Below are 7123 nucleotides of genomic sequence, written 5' to 3'. Positions count from 1 at the left end.
TATGATATGTCAAGAGGTTTGTAATGTTTTGAACAACTAATAAAAATAAATAAATAAATAAATAAATAAATAAATATTTAGAGAGAAGAGCATTTACGTCTACAAGTGTAACTCGCCATCATGTACAACCACAAGAATGCTATCCTAAATTACACTCCATATATGTATAATATGTGAAATATACTCTACTGTCATGTTTATCTAAGCAGAACAAATAAATTTTAAAAAAATAATAAATAAATAAAAAGAAAAAAAACAAAATAATAAGTGTGTAAAAAATTGACACCTCACAAAAGAATAAATAAAATGGCCAACAAATACATGAATAATTGCTAATATTCATTATCAATTAGAAAAATACAAATCAGAACTACCCTGAGATTTCATCTCACTCCATTCAAAATAGCAGCCTTCAAAAAAACAATAACAAATGCTGGAGAAAATGTGAAAAACATTAACACTTATATACTACTGATGGGACTGGAAATTAAAATAAACCTATGGAAATTAGTATGAATGCTCCTCAAAAGGATAAAAATTAAACCCCGTACAACCCAGGAATACCACTCCTCAGTATTTATCCTGAAGATTTAAAGTCATCATATTATAAAGATACATGCACACCATCTTTATGCACACCCACATTTATAGCAGCATGATTCACTATAGCCATATATGAAACCAGCCTCAGTAGTGTCTCTAGAAAAGAAATGGATTAAGAAAATGTGATATATATAAACATTTATATATGATTTTTTTCACTGTAAACTAAAATGAAATTATGTCATTTGTTATAAAATGGATGGAACTGGAGACCATTAAGTTAAGCAATATATTTGAAAATCAGACAAACACTGGTTGGATAATTTCTCTCATATGTACAAGCTACAGAAAAATACTAGAGAGGTGGTGGCTCATGAATCTTGAAGGTACATAAGTAGACTTGATAAAAGGGACTACAGGGTTGGAGCAGAAAAGGGAAAAGAAAGGAATGATAGTTTAAATTGTATTCTTATATCTTGTGCATATATGAATATGTAAGAACAATTCCCACCATTATGTACAAGTAAACAAGATTAAAAACATAAACACATGAAAACTGAACAGTACATGAATGGAAGACAGAAGAATTCAGGTAAGTATAAAATATACAGAATCAAAAAAGAATAGTGGTGCAACATACCCAGAACCTCTGGGACATTGTAAAAGCTGTTCCAAGAGGGAAGTTCATAGCCTTGAGTGCCCATGTAGGAACATGTGAAAGATGCCAAAAAATTTAATGGTATAACTCAAGGTCTTAGAAAAACTACAAAGAATCAATTCCAAAAACAGAAGAAGGAGGAAAATAATAAACATCCGAGCTGAAATCAATGTAATAAATGACAAAATTCAACATAAAGGATGAATGAAATGAAGGGTTGGTTTTCTGAATAGTTAAACCCTTAGTAAAATTTAGAGAAAACAAAATTAGGGATTGAAAAGGAGAAATTACCACAGATTTCACCATATCCAAAAGATCATTAAGAACTGTTTTGAAATGTAAATTGGAAAACCTAGAAGAAATGGACACATTTTTATATGAATATATAATATAAAATATTACATATTCCTAATGAAGTCTATATAAAAAAACCTAAAGATACCAAAGAAAAGCAATGAAATAGAAGCAGTATTTAAACTGCCTTCCAAAAAATAGTCCAGAGTCAAACAGATTTTCAGTGAAATTCTTACAGACATTTAAATAGGAATTAATTAAGTAGAAAACAGTGGAACTTTTTCAAATCCATTCTATGAAGCCAGAGACCATCATAATACCAAAACCAGATAAGGACACATTAAAGAAAGAAAACTGTAGACCAATATCCCTGATAAAATTAAATGCAAATAAACTTAGCAAAATATTAGCATACCATATTCAAAAACACATTAAGAAAACTGTGTATCATGACTAATTTTGTTTCACTCCAGTGATTCAAGGATGCTTTAACATCTACAAGTCAATAAATGTAATTCATCACCTGAGTAGACTTCGGGAGAAAAACCATATGGTCATCTCAATATATGTAGAAAAATCTTTTGACAAACTTCCTGTGGTGGCTCCTCCGATAGCTCTGGGCTGCACCATGCCGGGGCGGTTCCTAGCTTCTAACCCCTAAGCGGACACTGGAGGCCTCCTTTTGGTCTCCAGTAATGCACCAGAAACCTAGTCCGAGTGTTGTGCGTCAGGAAGACCCTTGAAGGGGCAAAATGTGTGCGAGAAGTGGAACCACGTGGTCGGATTGTTTCTCTTCGTTGATTAGCTGGAAGAGGACTGTAAGATCCATTGCTTCTGTGCCAGAGCTTTTGTGGAGGATCGAAAATTATGCAATTTGGGATTAAAAGGCTACTATGTCAGAGACAGTGGCAACAATGCAGGAGACCAAGCTACAGAAGAGGAGGAAGATGGTCATCCCCATGGCACTACAGAATTGCATGACAGCAGAGACATAGGCCTAGATGAAAGTGAACTTCATTCTGAGGCCGAACTCATGAGAAGTATGGGATTGCCACTTCAGTTTGGTGGAGTGTCTACACATAAGAGTTTTGAGATATCTATGAATACAAAAAATAAAGTTAAAGTAAAAAAGAAGAAGAGGAAACATCAAAGGAAGTACTTGGATGAAATTATTAGGCAAGAGTCTTGGAGAAAAGAATATGAAGAAGATGACCATTTGGTTTCAGATGACCCATCTTCAGTTGAACAATATGAGAACACTAGACCATGTGAACTTCAAAATAAAAGGAACGTTGAAACAGAAAAATGTTCTGTTGAAAATACATTATCTCCAAAATTTGAAATTACAGAAAATTGGGAAAGGTATTGGAATAAATATGGAGGAGAACTGTTATGGCAAAGCTGGCAAGAAAAACATCCATATCAAATACTATCTTCTGAACCTTGGAACTTTCCTGATACAAAGGAAAAATGGGAACAATATTACAGTGAACTTTATTGGTATTATTTGGAGCAATTTCAGTATTGGGAAGCTCAACGTTGGACTTTTGATGCATCACAAAATTGTGATACAAATACCATTGCATCTAAAACAGAAATTGACAAGAAAGATGAAAATATTGTGAAAGTGGACTTAATATCTTTTTCATCTTCACCTATCACAGTTGATAAAATAGCTCTGATTCAAGTGGTAAGGATCATAATAAAACACTTGATAGAATTAGTAATATAACTCTGAGTTAAGAGGAAGTAGAACACAGCCAGTTACATTCCTCTGTAAGTTGTGATGGACAGCTAAGGTAAGTTAGTGGGAGAGAGTGTCCTGCTTCTGGTCAAAGTGAGCCATGTGATGGAGGAACCAAGAAAAGCAACTTATCTGGGAATCGAAGTGCAAATCAACTAGCCCAGGAACCACAGGAATATTCCAGAGCAAACACAAGCAATGACAGGCTGCACGCCAGTGGAACTGATGGAGATGAGAGTGAAGAAGATCCACCTGAGCATAAGTCCAGCAAACTAAAGAGGAGCCACAAACAGGACATTGATGAAAACCCAGATACAGACCTTAATGACAATGATTCCTTTCTGGGATTCAAGCATGGCTCAGGACAAAAATACGGCGAAATTCCAAATTTTAGTCACCGACAGGTCAGGTATTTAGATAAGAATGTTAAACATAAGTCAAAGTACTGAGACATGTGCAGACAAAGATGAAAACAAGCACATCTTCTTTACTGAAGAATAAGAAAAACCATTTTGCAAAAAACAAGCAAAGCTCTGAGTAAGGTAGAAAATTTCTAAAATGGGTTAATTAACCAGTGGATGTGGAAGCATTACAGGAGTCATCTTCACATGATAGTGTGAAAGATACTTGTACCAGTACTGATTCAGAGGACCAAGACATGTCTGTTAGTAAAGCTGATAATCCAGATAATCTATAACCTGCCAAGTGTCAGACTGTCTTCAGCCAGTGAACTTGAAACAGAAAAGAATGAAGGAGACAGTTCAGTAGCATCTATGCCAGAAAAGCTGGAATACATTACTCAAGAAATATCAGACTCTCCTAAGGTAGAAACTGAAGCTGAAATTACAAAGAAGAAGAAGAAGAAGAGTAAAAACAAGAATAGATAGGTAAATGGTCTACCTCCTGAGATAGCTGCTGTTCCTGAGCTAGCAAAATATTGGGCCCAGAGATACAGGCTATTGTCCCATTTTGGTGATGGGATTAAGTTGGACAGAGAGGGCTGGTTTTCAGTTACACCTGAGAAGATTGCTGAACATATTTCTGGCCATGTCAGTCAATCCTTCACAAGTGACATTATAGTAGATGCATTCTGTGGAGTTGGAGGAAATACCATTCAGTTTGCCTTAACAGGAAAAAAGAGTGATTGCCATTGATATTGACTCAGTTAAGATGGATCTTGCTCATAATAATGCAGAAGTATATGGAATAGCAGATAAGATAGAGTTCATCTGTGGAGATTTCATGCTACTGGCTCCTTGTTTAAAGGCTGATGTTGTGTTCCTTATCCCACCTTGGGGAGGCCCAGACTATGCCACTGCAGAGACCTTTGACATTAGGACAATGATGTCTAATGTCAAATGGCTTTGAAATTTTCAGACTTTCCCAGAAGATCACTAATAATATTGTTTATTTTCTTCCAAGAAATGCTGACATTGACCAGGTGGCATCCTTAGCTGGGCCTGGAGGACAAGTGGAAATAGAACAGAACTTTCTTTAAAATAAACTAAAGACAATCACTGCTTATTTTGGTGACTTAATCTGAAGACCAGAGTCTAAAACCTAAACTGTGAAGCAGGACAAGGACAAAGATCATGTAATAATAAGAACATTTTTCATATGAAACACACAAAATGTCTTCCTGTATTCACTGATATTTTATACCAACAATCTTAAATCACCATGTGATATGGAAACTTTCTGAATTTAACAAATATTAATTAAGTGTTTTGAGACATTTGGATGATATTAATTATGTACTGTCTGTTGTAAAGTAAGTTAGTAACCATCTGATATGGAAAGAGTATAGGCTTCCCCCTGTGTTGAATTTCATTGTTTTGTCTGTGTAAATATGTTTTTTTTATATGTTTAACATCTTTGTGTGTATGTATGTATATACATGTGTATAAAAAACAATTGCTGTATTTTTAACAGAAATGTAAAGAAAACAATGAACAACTTATGTTCTATATTGCGTTTAGCTGCTACTGAAATAATGTTATATATTTAAAGTCTCCCACCCCTTTCCAGGTCCTTTATTATCTCTCTAAAGATAATCACAGCAAACAGTGTATATAGTTTCTTTGGGAGGATAGAAAGGAATTAGAGTGTACCCAGATGTACTCTTGTCTCCATTGGTATACTGTTCAGTAACGTCCCTTGTTGTTTTTACTTAATGTACCTTTTTTAAAGCAGATACCATATCAGTTTATCTTGAAGACCTTTCCTTGTCAGTACGTACAGATAGATCTACCTTATACTTTTTAATGGCTGTTTTGTATTCCATCTTATGCATATGCCATAATTAATTAAATACCAGTTCCATATTGATGGAAAAAAAGAAAAAGCTTTTGACAAAATACAGCACCCATTTATGATAAAAACACTGAAGAAACTAGGGGCAGAAGGGACTTACCTCAACATCATGATAAATCCAAACCCAAACACATCATACAAAATAGGGGAAAATGGAAAGCACTTCCTTTAACATCTGGGACAAAATGAGGATAGCCCACTCACAACTATCCTTTTCAAAATAATACTAGAAATTTAAGCAGACCAATAAGACAAGAAAATGAGATAAAAGGAATAAAAATAGGAAAGAAAGAATTCAAATTGTTGCCATTTTCAGATATGATGCTATACTTCTAAGATCCAAACACTCCGTGAAAAGACTCTAGAGCTAATAAGCAAATTCAACAATGCACCAGGTTACAAAATCAGCCTGTGAGACCAATATTTTCCCTATACACCAATAATTGTCCCAGTGAAAGCAAAACAGAAATGGCCTCAAAAAATAAGAAATGCCTAGGTAAAAAATAATAAGTGAGGTGAAACACCTCCACAGCGAAAACTATAGAATACTGAAGAAAGAAACTGAAAAAGAATCTAGAAGATGAAAAGACCTCCCATGTTTTTGGATAGACAGAATTCATATTGTCAAGGTCGAAATACGACCAAAAGTGTTATGTAGATTTAATGTAATCCCCATCCAATGGACAATGACAACCTTAAGAGAACTAGAAATAAAATCAACCCTAAAATCCAGGTGCAGAGACTAAAGACCCAGAATTTCCTAAAAAATACAGAGCAAGAAAAAAAAGATGCTTGATGCATTCAAATATTTCATCCCAAATTACGCTAGAGAGTGATAATTTTAAAATTATGGTGAAGTTGTGGACAGAACACCGAAAGCACAGGCACAAAAAGAAAGAAAGAAACTGAATTACACATCAAGCCTGAAAACTTGATTCATCAAGGAACACAGTCATCAGTGAAAAGGCAACTCCCTGAATGCAAGATAGGATTTGAAAATCATGTTTCTGATAAGTTAAGGTTGATAATATAAAGATCTCTTATACCTCAACAATAAGAAAACAACAACACAATATTAAAATGGGCAAAGGACTTCCACAGATGTTTCTCCAAACAATATATACAAATGGCTGGGAAGCATATGGGAAGATGTTCAACATCAATAATTGGAGAAATCAAAATCAAAATCACAGGGCAATTCAGCTTCACACACAAACCATCAAAGAACCATAAAACACACTCCTCATGAGAATGTGATGGAACTGAAAACCTTGTGCACTATGGGTTAGAATACAAAGTGGTGCAGGCTCTATGGAAAACTGGTGGTTCCTCAAATTATCAAAAGTAGATTTATATGATGCTTCAATTCTGCTTCTGAGCAAACACCTATAAAACATTACAAGAAAGGGCTTGAAGAGATATTTATACACATACGATCAATACAGGTTGTTTATTATATTCACAGGCCCATTGAAAAAGAATTTTTATATTTTAGCTGTGTATTATAGTTATACATAAACATGGAATATAGTTTTCTCCAAGTCTCCCAAACTTGCCAATTCCCTCTCCTC

General features: G+C 34.6%; 1 pseudogene; it reads left to right on the top strand.

Annotated features, from left to right (window-relative positions):
* The first annotated feature begins 2498 nt into the window (after window positions 1-2498).
* Window positions 2499-4693, top strand: LOC144251195 (trimethylguanosine synthase-like; annotated as a pseudogene).
* The last annotated feature ends 2430 nt before the right edge of the window (window positions 4694-7123 follow it).

This window comes from Urocitellus parryii, chromosome Y (genome assembly GCF_045843805.1).
Source record: "Urocitellus parryii isolate mUroPar1 chromosome Y, mUroPar1.hap1, whole genome shotgun sequence".
Classification (NCBI taxonomy): domain Eukaryota; kingdom Metazoa; phylum Chordata; class Mammalia; order Rodentia; family Sciuridae; genus Urocitellus; species Urocitellus parryii.
Note: the sequence above shows the minus strand (reverse complement) of the source record. Positions and strands in the feature narration are given on the sequence as shown.